At 45.1% G+C, this 11301-nt stretch overlaps 2 pseudogenes; both read left to right on the forward strand.

The window, feature by feature from the left end:
- Window positions 1-8515: 8515 nt before the first annotated feature.
- LOC149152271 (5.8S ribosomal RNA) lies at window positions 8516-8669 on the forward strand (annotated as a pseudogene).
- Window positions 8670-8939: 270 nt separating this feature from the next.
- Window positions 8940-10805, forward strand: LOC149152272 (25S ribosomal RNA; annotated as a pseudogene).
- Window positions 10806-11301: the final 496 nt, after the last annotated feature.

Genomic DNA, 11301 nt, shown 5'->3' on the forward strand with positions numbered 1-11301 from the left:
AACTTCTTCAAGAGAAACCAACAACAATCCCTGCGAGCTTGTGCGAGGGGCAAATATATACAAACAGTTTTACAAAATATCTAAGGCATTGAGTCATCTGAGAAATAAATATTTCACCAACTTTGTACAGAACAGCAGATAAGAAGTTATTGTTGTCTTTAATACAACATAAATGCATCTTTCAAAGATATTTTGGCTCTTGGAAGCCAGCGAGTCGGTTAGAGTGACCTGCATTAATGATGGAAAATGCGCTTTTGGAGCTGCTCTGCTGTAGCTTCTCGGCCTGGACACCTGTAGCTTCTCACCTTGCTTTTTTGGCCGTAAGTTCTGCTGAGGTGGCTCAACTTTCATCTCTAATGCATGCTGATTTTATTGACATTTCCTGTGCATGCCACTGTGTAATTTTTGATAAAAAATAATAAAAAACTTGAAGAATGGCTTCCTGCTCTATAGGATCATCTGTATTGCCTTTGTCCACCAGTCTTGTGTAGGTAGTTGATGCCTGAGAATTGCATCCATAGTCTCCTCTGCCTCTGTATACTTATAAAAATTGGGAGCCACTTCAAACAGGTGATTGATCTCATTCATTATGAAGAATAAACTTTCTACTCTGTTGTAGAGAGTCTGTCCTGTGGCTGGCCCTGTTTCCTCTGAGCTGCTGGGCTTCTCATTGATCTGGCTTGTGGCAAATGCATTGACCCTCTTGGCATACTGCTCATGTGTGAACAGTCTCCCTGCGCTGTTCAGTAAGCTAGGGAGCCCTTTGTTTTGTAATACCTGAAACTTGTCCATAAACCTGTTTACCTCAGTCTGCATGTCTTGGGTTCTTCTCTCTAATGTCTGCATCAAGTTTCTCAGTGTAAGAACCCTCTTGATTAACTGAATGGTCTCAGTTCTGTTTGAAATTCCCATGTTAGCCAACTGAGTACTTGTTCTATTGTTAAGCACATTAATCATCCTGGTGGCAACTTCAGGCATATTGCCTAGAGCAGCCCTTGATCTATGAATTTCAGTCTGTGCTTTTGGAATGAGCTCTAGCTGCTCATGGATTGTCTCGATATACTGCCATTGGTCAGTAATGGACTGGCCAATATTAGCCCATAGCATTGCTTTAAGCCCAGACACAACCTTATCTAATTTGAGCTCATTCTCTAGCTCTTTGATCCTGTCTTTGAGGGCTTTTATCTCCCTGCCCTTTTCTGCCACAGCCTGCTTGGATTTGTCATATCTATCATTTACTTTGGCCAATTTTTCCCTGGTCTCATTCAGTTCTGTCATTTGAGTTTCCAGGGCCTGAATTTCATTTCTTAGCTTTTGCATGTCCAAGCTGGGGGCCTGCTCTGTTGTTGGTGGTGCTGAAGTAGATGGTGCTGCTTGTTCAGTCTGTTGAGGAGGAGGAATAGTAGTTGGAGCAGCTTCCTCAAGGTTAATGATTTGAGGAGGAGGCTGGGAGGTTCGACCTTCTTCTCTTTGTTTCAGAGTTGCTTGTAATGCTGCCTGTGCAGCCTCTGATTCTCCCAGCTTTTCTTGTGTCTGGATAAGCTGCTTATAGAGAGACACCAGCAAAGCTGTGGCATCTTCATCATGCCTCTGTCGAGCTAATTCATCTATTTGAGGGTGAATTGTGGCTGGGAGTTTGAACTTTCTCCTTAGAGCTGCCATATCTGCATCCCTCAGCTTCAATATCGCTTGTATGCCCTTGATATCTTTGGGATCATGCCCAATCTCAATAATTATATCTTCTAAGGACCTTATTCTGTTGTCCTTTGCTTGAGAGGATGCTCTCTCCAACTCAAGCTGGGCAGCTGTATTATTTAGGCTATTTACTAGCCTGTAGTTGTCCAAGGTTTTGTCTGCCAATGAAGCATAGACCATCTCACCTGTTTGTTTATGTAATTCAATTTTGTCCATTTGGTGGATGTCCTTGGCCAGGACCTCAAGATTGGTCCTCAAGTAATCTGAAGGGGACTGTGGCTGCAAAGTAGTTGGCATGAAGTGACTCATGATCATCTTGCCCTCATTTACATCATAGGCAGACATTAGTCGCTGCTGGTTGGTGGGAGCCATTTTCAATAAATGGTTATACAGCTGTATTTTTATGGGGTCACTTCTCCTCTTTATGTCGATGAACTGTTGTTTAATGCTCAGTTCACACTCTCTCTGCTGGCCGGAGGAGCTGACTTCTCCTCCCACTGTCCTCTCTTGTTCCTGTTGGAAGGAACTTGCAGATGCCTCCATACTGGGTAGGCCCATACCCAAAGATTGCCCTATAGGCATATCTTCCTCTGAAAGGGGATTTATCCTGTGCCTTTTCTCACCATGACTTATTGATGTAGTTAAGGGGGTCTCTCTATCCCTTTTTCTGCTTACATCCTCCCTTTGTGGAGTTTGGAGGACTGAGGCTTCATTAACAGCTTCTTGCCTAGGAGGCACCATGTTTTGAGCCTGCTGCTCAGTGAGAATTGGGGACTCAACTGCCCCTTCTTGCTGTGTGGGCTGCTCTTTGTCATGCTGCCCTTCTCTTTGCTGTGATTCCTGTTGTTGCTGTTGCTCTACCTGCTGCTGTACTTCTTGTTGCTATTCCATCTCCTTATCTGCTTGGTCTTCAGTCATGGGAGGTGGTTGCTCTTGTTCCATCTGCTTTTCTTTGCCTTTGCTGGATGTTTGTTGAGTTTCCATGGCAGCTTGCTGATGTATTGTTGAAGAGGAGGCAGCTGCTCCAAGTTGCCTTTGATATGATAAGGAAACCTGTCCACAAGTTTCCAAGTCAGCTTCTTTTCGAGCATTCCTAGCCTCTTTTTCTAGCATCTGTTCTCTAGTAATTGGCTCTTCTAGAGTGCCCTCCTTCCAGCTCAAATAATTGGCATACTTTTCAATATGAGGCAGCCTTACATGTGCATAGTTACCCAATTTGTATTTTATCCTTCTGAGGGTAATAAAATGATTAGGGTCATAGGGTGCCCATTTGAAACTGGTTTGCAGTTTAAAGCCCTCTAGGATCATATCTGCCTCCTTCCATCCCTCCTCTCTTTTGTTATACAGAAAAGGGCCTAGCTGGTTCCTTACCTTCAGCTGCACCTTCTTGTTCCTACTTTGGAAATGGAAGCAGTCTGCATTTCCAAACTGCCTGAAGTATTCTAGGGCAAAAAGTCTCATAGGGACATACCGTGGCAGCCTATAAGGATCCAACTCATAGCCATATACTCTGATTACTATGTGATGTTGGTAAAAATACCAATCACCAATGCTGTATTTTTTGGAGAGATGGAGAATTCTCTGCATGTCATCGGTCAACCTTGGAGGAGGGACGCCATACATCAATGTCATAGCTGGGTGAATAAATAGGTCAATGAATTCACAGTATGTATATGGTGATTCAGAAACATAGTGAAACACCGAAGACCAAAACACAACTGACCTTGGATTCCCCTGTACACTAAGTTTCCTGAGGGGAACGGAGAAGCTGTCTGGTTGATAAAACAAGAATAGATGGTAAATGTAGGATGTGTATCTGAACACCCTTTCCCTTTGCAGATTCATTAGCTGTTCATGAATCTTTTCTGCAATATATGTGGCATAGTCATAGTGTACTGCTGGAGCTTTCCCAGGAGAAAATATGGACAGCATTGCCATGATAATGTTATCAACATCTTCAACTCCCCTGTACCCCAGGACATAGCTGATCAAATCTACCAGCATTCTGCCCAAATCATTCAGATAAGGATATCCAATAGGAGGAGTTCTTATGGTTTCAGAACTTGGTAGTATGAATAACTGATTGATTTTGGTGATCTGGGCACTTGACAAGCTATTCCCCTTCTTGACCAAGTCTATCAAGGAGAGGGGGGCCAATGGTCTTGCAGTGTTAAAACACAGCATCTCATTTATGGCTTCTGGGGTGATATAGAACAACACTGAGCCTGTAGGACTGAGAACAGCTCTTTGGCATGGGTCATAGCACTCCTGGCACCTATGGACCAAGTCTGTAAAGGCATTGATTTGAGGGAGGTTATAAATTGGCAAATTTGAGTCCCAAATCCCTAATATGTCAGCTCCACTAAGGTGTTGGGCTTTCAACTCATTTAGCATGTGAATATTGAATTTAGAATTCATTGGGAAGGCATCCATCATTTGGTAATCTAAATCTCCCAGGGCTTTCCATTCTAACTCCCTTTGAGGAGCATTCAAAGGCTGAATGTTCGGGGCTATTGGTGTTTCCTTGGCTAATAAAGCTCCTGAATTGTATGTGAACTGTTATGAGTGAGCAGAACAAAGCAAAGGAGTTTCTTTACACTGTAAATTTGAAATGTATGGAACAGAGGGTGAATTGAGCAAACAACAATTGAAATACTATTTATAGGATCAATTACAAAGGTAGCAGGACTGACTACAGTACTTCTATGGTGAATTTATGTACTGGAGGTTTCTAGTTCACGACTGCGCGAACTACCCGTGAATTTAGGTGAGTTTTGTCAAATGCAGGCTCTGCAGAAGGTTTAGTGTTCCACCAGTTTGAAATAGGTGCAGGTCACTGAGTAATTGATGGTGAAATCAGTGTTTTTAGGCCTTCTTAAACTGTTTGTTTGCAGAAATACGATAAAACCAGGTACAGGGATTTATCTCGAGAAATACCTTGTGAATGGTCGATAACAGGTTGCAACTGCAGGTACAATGGAAGCGCCGACGGTTTCAGAATCAAATTTGGTAGGTTGGCGCTGGTTTGAACGTAAATAGCATGCAGAAATAGCGACAGTTTCTTTTGGCAAAAGTGGAAAAAACACGATATTTTGGCCAATATATGGATTTTTGGCATATTGGCGCGTTTTTTGGGATGACGTCAGCATGACGTCATCAGGTGGGGTCGAGGTCGGATGACGTCAGCATGACGTCACCGGGTGAGGTGGCAGGCTGTGATTGGTCCGCGGATATGATGAAGTGGCAGACACATCAGCGCGGGGGCGGACCAGAGTGCTGACGCGACGCTGAGGTGGCACTGACGTGGCGATGACGCGAGCATGGGAAAACAGGCGGTAAAGAACAAGGCGGTAATGGTTTTCTCGGACCGCCTACGATACGGCCGTGGTTTTTTTAGAGGCCAACCCAAGAAATTGTGAGGGCGACGCGTGGCGAAGGCCTGAGGTCACCCTCTGACAGTTTCTCGGGCGCTAATCTTCGGACGTCGGGCCCAACCCGATATGCATAATGGCCGTCCGATCAAAGGCACCCGATCGGACGGTTGACGGGTCGCTGAGCAGTGGGGACGATACGGCAGCGGGGAAGTAATAAAATATTATTTTCTCTTGAACGGCGTGCCCAGCGGGACTTTGGGTTTCGGCGGGTTTATATGTTTTTTCAATGTAAAATGAAATATTAATATCACCGCGCCCATACTTTGGATAACAATGAAAAAGTGGGTTTTTGGGCGCCTTTTGCAAATTAAAGCGGGTTATGGGTAAAAAAGGGTTTTTCATATGTTTTTGTTAGCAAATGGGGTGTAATGGGTCAAAAATGGATTCAGAAGGGGGGAGAGGAGTAAGGCTTAGGTTTATCAAAGTGACCAGCTGTCATTTTGATCCTTGACAGAGAACATATGGCTATAATGCCAAGGGGAGGGATATTTATACAATGTTTGGGGGTTTATACACCATGGTGTTATAATACTTAGGGAAAGGGTAACGTAGGGGGTTTATATAATAGAGTTAGGGGTTAATATGGATGAAAGGAGTGGATTAGGGGAGACAATACTAAGTTTATTTGAAAAACACTTAGCTTAAGGAGTAGATCAAAATGAAAAGATTTTTACACAGGAAATGTGGCTTTTAAAAGCATAAGAACCAGCATAAGAACACAAATTCATCCATGAATCTCAACTGATGAGGGGATGTTAGTAATGAATGAAAAAAGGGAAAATTGGGAAGTTAGACATGCTTCTTTGCTTTGCTGCAACCTGATAGAGAAGAAGGATTTTTGAATCCATTGACCTTGCTTTGTGAAATAGGTCAACACACCTTTGATTGTAAGCAATGACACTTCTGCAACCACATCTGCCTACCCATCTATTTGCCTAGAATTTTTTATTTCTTCTTGGAGGGTGCACTTAGGCTTGCAGACCCTTATTTGCCTTTTCTTTTCTCTGGCTTTTTCCCTTCGATTTTCTATCTAATTCTACCCTTATTTCTTCCAATGTCCCAGATTAAGCAGTTGGGAGCCTTACTTTCTCTACCTAAACTACTTGTCTGCCAAGATTAAACAGTTTGGACATACTTCTTTCTCTATTCTACCACTGGAAATTTAAAACATGGCATGATCCAGATTAGGCTGTTGGACCATCCATCAAAATTGAGTCCACATCAAGATATATACACACCTTGTCTCCTTATGGAAATATGGGATCTTTGCATCATCAAAGCAGAGCATATTTGGACCTTTTTATAACCAATCATGAAATATGAAACCTATTGATATAGGTAGCTAACAGATGACACTGATGAGACACCTACTTATGCAAATGCAAAGAGCTTTGATCGCTGATGGAGGGCTGCTAGACCGACTCTAACAAAGGGAATTCTTCGTCCTCTCATGAGCCACTCTCCTTCTACGGGAAAAAGAAGTAGCGGGTTGTGTCTTTGTTCCTCCCTTTGGATTGTGGGTTTTTTGTGGGACTTGGTCATTTATTTGTTTCATGGTGTGCACTTTGCGGACATTCCTCTCTATAGTGGCCTTGCATAATCGATGTATTTGTGGCATGCGGCTTGCTCCATCATTGAGTGTCGGCCCGTGACAACTCCTCTTTGGAGTTTGATTCTTGACCCCATTGACTTTCTCGCTGGAAAGGTTGTTGGGTGTTTTGTACATGGAGGGGTGAAACAGCGGGGTGGGTTCCTTATTATTAGTCTATTTGTCATTTGAAACCTTGTGCCGGGTTGGGAGGTTTTTTACCTCTTAGTAACGTGCTCTAGACACTAGTCTCATCGCGACCCTTGTCTTTTCTAGTGGTCAAGTTTAGGTTGCGATTTATTTGCTTGGTTGTTCGATTGTTGTTTTTTATGTTGTAAAGCTAGAAAGGGTGTTGTGCCATAATGTATGTGGGAGGGTGTGAAGACGTGGGATGCTTTTTGATTGGGTGCCTTATTTGATTTCTTTTTGGTTAGCAGACATCTACTCGACGTGCTATTGAGATTCTCTCTTTTCTTGGGATCTTTGTTTCTTTGGTGTTGTTTTCTTCCCTTCTTCCTTTTGCCCCTAGCTTTGTGGAGAAGAGGTGGGGTTTTTGTGGATTGGTGTTTGGGAAGGACGAAAAGTAGTGCGAGTTCTCAGGGTGGCCACCCTAGTCCTTCTCGATCGTCGTCCCCTGTAGTTCCCCCCTTTTTGCAAAGGCATGAGGTTTGGGAAGCTTGTTCTCTATTTGAGCCTCCCCTTGTGAGCCGGTAGCCATGTTTGATATCTCTTGCCTTGATGTTGTTTTATTCCCTTCTTGCTTTTGGCCCCTAGCTTTACGGAGAAAAGGTGGGATTGTTGTGGATTGGTGTTCAGGAAGGAAGAAAAGCATTGCGAGTTCCGAGGGTGGCCACCCTAGTCCTTCTTGATCGTTGTCCCCTGCAGTTCCCCCATTTTTGTGAAGGCACGGGGTTGGGGAAGCTTGTTCTTTGTTTGAGCCTCCCCTTGTGAGCTGGTAGACACGTTTGATGTCTCTCTTTCTTTCATGTTGTTTTCTTTCCTTCTTCCTTTCACCCACTAGCTTTATGGAGAAAAGGTGGGATTGTTGTGGATTGGTGTTGGGGAAGGATGAAACACAGTGCGAGTTCCTGGGGTGGCCACCCTAGTCCTTCTCAACCGCCATCCCCTACAGTTCCCCCCTTTTGTGAAGGCACATGGTTGGGGAAATCTTGTTCTCTGTTTGATGCCCTCCCCTTGTGAGATGGTAATCACAGTTTATGTCCCTTTCTTTCATGTTGTTTTCTTCCCTTCTTCCTTGTAGCCCCTAGCATTGTTTTGGAATGGTGTTCGGGAAGGACGAAATGCAATGCGAGCTTCTGGGGTGGCCACCCTAGTCCTCCTCGCTCATCGTCCCCTTCAATTCCCCCCTTTTTGTGAAGGCACAGGGCTTGGGAGGCTTGTGCTTTGTTTGAGCCTCCCCTTGTGAGTCGGTAGCCACATTTGATCTCTATTTCTTTCACGTTGTTTTCTTCCCTTCTTCCTTTCAGTCCCTAGCTTTACAGAGAAAAGGGGGAATTGTTATGGACTAGTGTTCGGGAAGGACTAAGAGTAGTGCGAGATCTAGGGGTGGCCACCCTAGTCCTTCTCGATCACTGTTCCATGCATTTCCCCTCTTTTTGAGAGGGGGTGGGGCTCGGGGAGATTGTTCTCTATTTGAGCCTCATCCTGTGGGGGGGTAGGCACCTTTGTTTCTCTTTATTTCATGTGTTTTCCCCCCTTTTGGCCCTTAGCCTTACATTTGTTGTGGGGGGTGCCCCTATTCAGTGTTGTGGTGGATTTTTCGGTAATATGTGGAAACGAATCTCAACAACAGATATCTCGTCTCTTGTTACAATGAATAACGTAGTGAAATGTGATACTTAGTGTGAATTACAGAATCCCATGTATCATCGAGTTTTTGAATGCAATTTTCACTCAAGGCCTCGGTCGAGGGCCCGTCTGTCTAGGCATCGCATCCCATTCAAACGCGCTCCCTAAAATATGTTAGGGAGCAACGGAGCTGGTCATCCATGCCCAATGTGGTGCAGTTGGCTGAAATACCTCAAGCAATGTTTCGTGGCATGTGTTAGTGAGTGGTGATCTTGTCCCCTTGGATGGGCAGTCGGTGTTAGCTGATGCGAGCTTTGTGTGGCATCACTCGAACTTGCTTTGCTCTCTCTCGTCCTCCCATTGGGTAGGGTGGATTTAGCTCCAGATTTGCGACCTCAGCTCAGGCGAGAACACCCGTTGAGTTTAAGCATATAATTAAGCAGAGGAAAAGAAACTTACAAGGATTCCCCTAGTAGTGGCGAGCGAACCGGGGAGAGCCCAACATGAAAATAGGGCAGCAGCTTTACATGAATTGTCGTCTGTAGAAGCGTCCTCAGTGGCAGACTTGGGCCAAGTTCCTTGGAAGGCGGCGCCTGAGAGGGTGATAGCCCCGTTAGGCCAAGACCCTGCCGCATCATGAGGCATTGTCGTTGAGTCAGGTTGTTTGGGAATGCAGACCTAATTGGGTGGTAAATTCTGTCCAAGGCTAAATACGAGCGAGAGACCGATAGCGAACAAGTACCGCGAGGGAAAGATGAAAAGGAATTTGAAAAGAGAGTTAAAGAGTGCTTGAAATTGCTGGGAAAGAAGTGGATGGAGGCTATCGATGCATCTCGGTCGGATGTGGAATGGCTCAGGCTAGTCCACTGCTCGACTTGAGGTGCAAACCAACACAGGCTGTTGCATCATCACAAGCGTGGGTGGATTACTTCCTGTCGGATTGCCAATGTTGTGGTTGAGGAACGAAGCGTGCACCCTTGTGGCAGGCCATGTGCACCTGTGTGCTCGTGGTGTTGGTTGGTGGGCTTTCCGTTCAACCTGTCTTGAAACATAGACCAAGGAATCTAACATGTGTGCGAGTCGGCGAGTTTGAAAACTTGCGAGGCACAAGGAAGCTAACAAGAAAGATCTGCTCTTTGGGGGTGTGCATCGTCGACCAACCTTGAGCTTATGTGAAGGGTTAGAGTGCAAGCACACCTGTTAGGACTTGAAAGATGGTGAACTATGCCTAAGCAGGGCGAAGCCAGAGGAAACTCTGGTGGAGGCTCATAGCGATACTGACGTGAAAATCATTTGTTTGACTTGGGTATAGGGGCAAAAGACTAATCGAACCATCTAGTAGTTGGTTTCCTCCAAAGTTTCCCTCAGGATAGTTGGAGCTCACATGTAAGTTTTATTGGGTAAAGCAAATTATTAGAGGCATTGGGGGCGTAATGCCCTCGACCTATTCTCAAAATGTAAATAGGTAAGAGGGTGCAGCTACTCCATTGAGCCGCACCGTGGAATTGAGACCTCCAAGTGGGCCATTTTTGGTAAGCAGAACTGGTGATGCGGGATGAACCAAAAGTCAAGTTAAGGTGCTGAATTGTGCACTAACCTAGATCCCACAAAGGGTGTTGGTTGATTAAGACAGGAGGAAAGTGGTCATAGAAGTCGAAATCTGCTAAGGAGTGTGTAAAAACTCACCTGCCGAATCAACTAGCCCTGAAAATGGATGGCGTTGAAGCGCGCAACCTATACTCGACCGTTGGAGAAATTTCCTAGATTTGATGAGTAGGAGGATGCGGGGTTTGTTGAGAAACCTCAGGCATGAGCTTGGGTGGATTGGCCCCCAGTGCAGATCTTGGTGGTAGTAGCAAATATTCAAACGAGAAATTTGAAGACTGAAGTGGGTAAGGGTTCTATGTGAACAACACTTGGACATGGGTTAGTCAATCTTAAGAGATGGGGAGGCCTTGTATCAAGGGTTCACTCTGCGCGAGCATCGAAAGAGAATTGGGTTAATATTCCCAAACTGGGACATGGCGGCGGGCAACAACGTTAGGAAATCTGGAGACGTCGTCGGGGGCCGCGAGAAGAGTTATCTTTTCTTTTTAACAGCTTGCCAACCATGGAATCAGTTCACCTGGAGATAGGGTCTAGAAACTGGAAGAGCACCACACGTCTTATGGTGTTCAGTGTGCCCTCGGTGACCCTTGAAAATATGGAGGACCAAGTTCTGTTCGTGCCCAATCATACTCATAACCGCATCAGGTCTCCAAGGTGAACAAACTCTGGTCAATAGAACAATGTAGGTAAGGGAAATCTACAAAACGGATCCGTAACTTCGGGAAAAAGTTTGGCTCTGAGGGTTGGGCCTAAGGGTTTGTGCCCTCAACTCATGGGTTTTTGGTAGTTTGCCCGAGCTACTCTCGCGGTGAGGGCAGGCAGTCGCGTGCCGATTGGGCTACGGGCGTAGAATGCCCCCTACCGGGGGCTTTTCCCTAGGCGTCGAACAGTCGACTCAGTACTGGTATGGACAAGGGGAATCCGACTGTTTAATTAAAACAAAGCATTGTGATGGTCCTTGCGAATGCTGACGTAATGTGATTTCTGCCCAGTGCTCTGAATGTCAAAGTGAAGAAATTCAACTAAGCACGGGTAAACAGCAGGAGTAACTATGACTCTCTTAAGTTAGCCAAATGCCTCGTCATCTAATTAGTGACACGCAGGAATGGATTAACGAGATTCCCACTGTCCCTATCTACTATCTAGTGAAACCACAATGAAGGGAAT

The sequence above is a fragment of the Pinus tabuliformis genome, chromosome 9 (assembly GCF_031772625.1).
Source record: "Pinus tabuliformis cultivar Carrire ecotype Pingquan chromosome 9, CPIR1, whole genome shotgun sequence".
NCBI lineage: Eukaryota > Viridiplantae > Streptophyta > Pinopsida > Pinales > Pinaceae > Pinus > Pinus tabuliformis.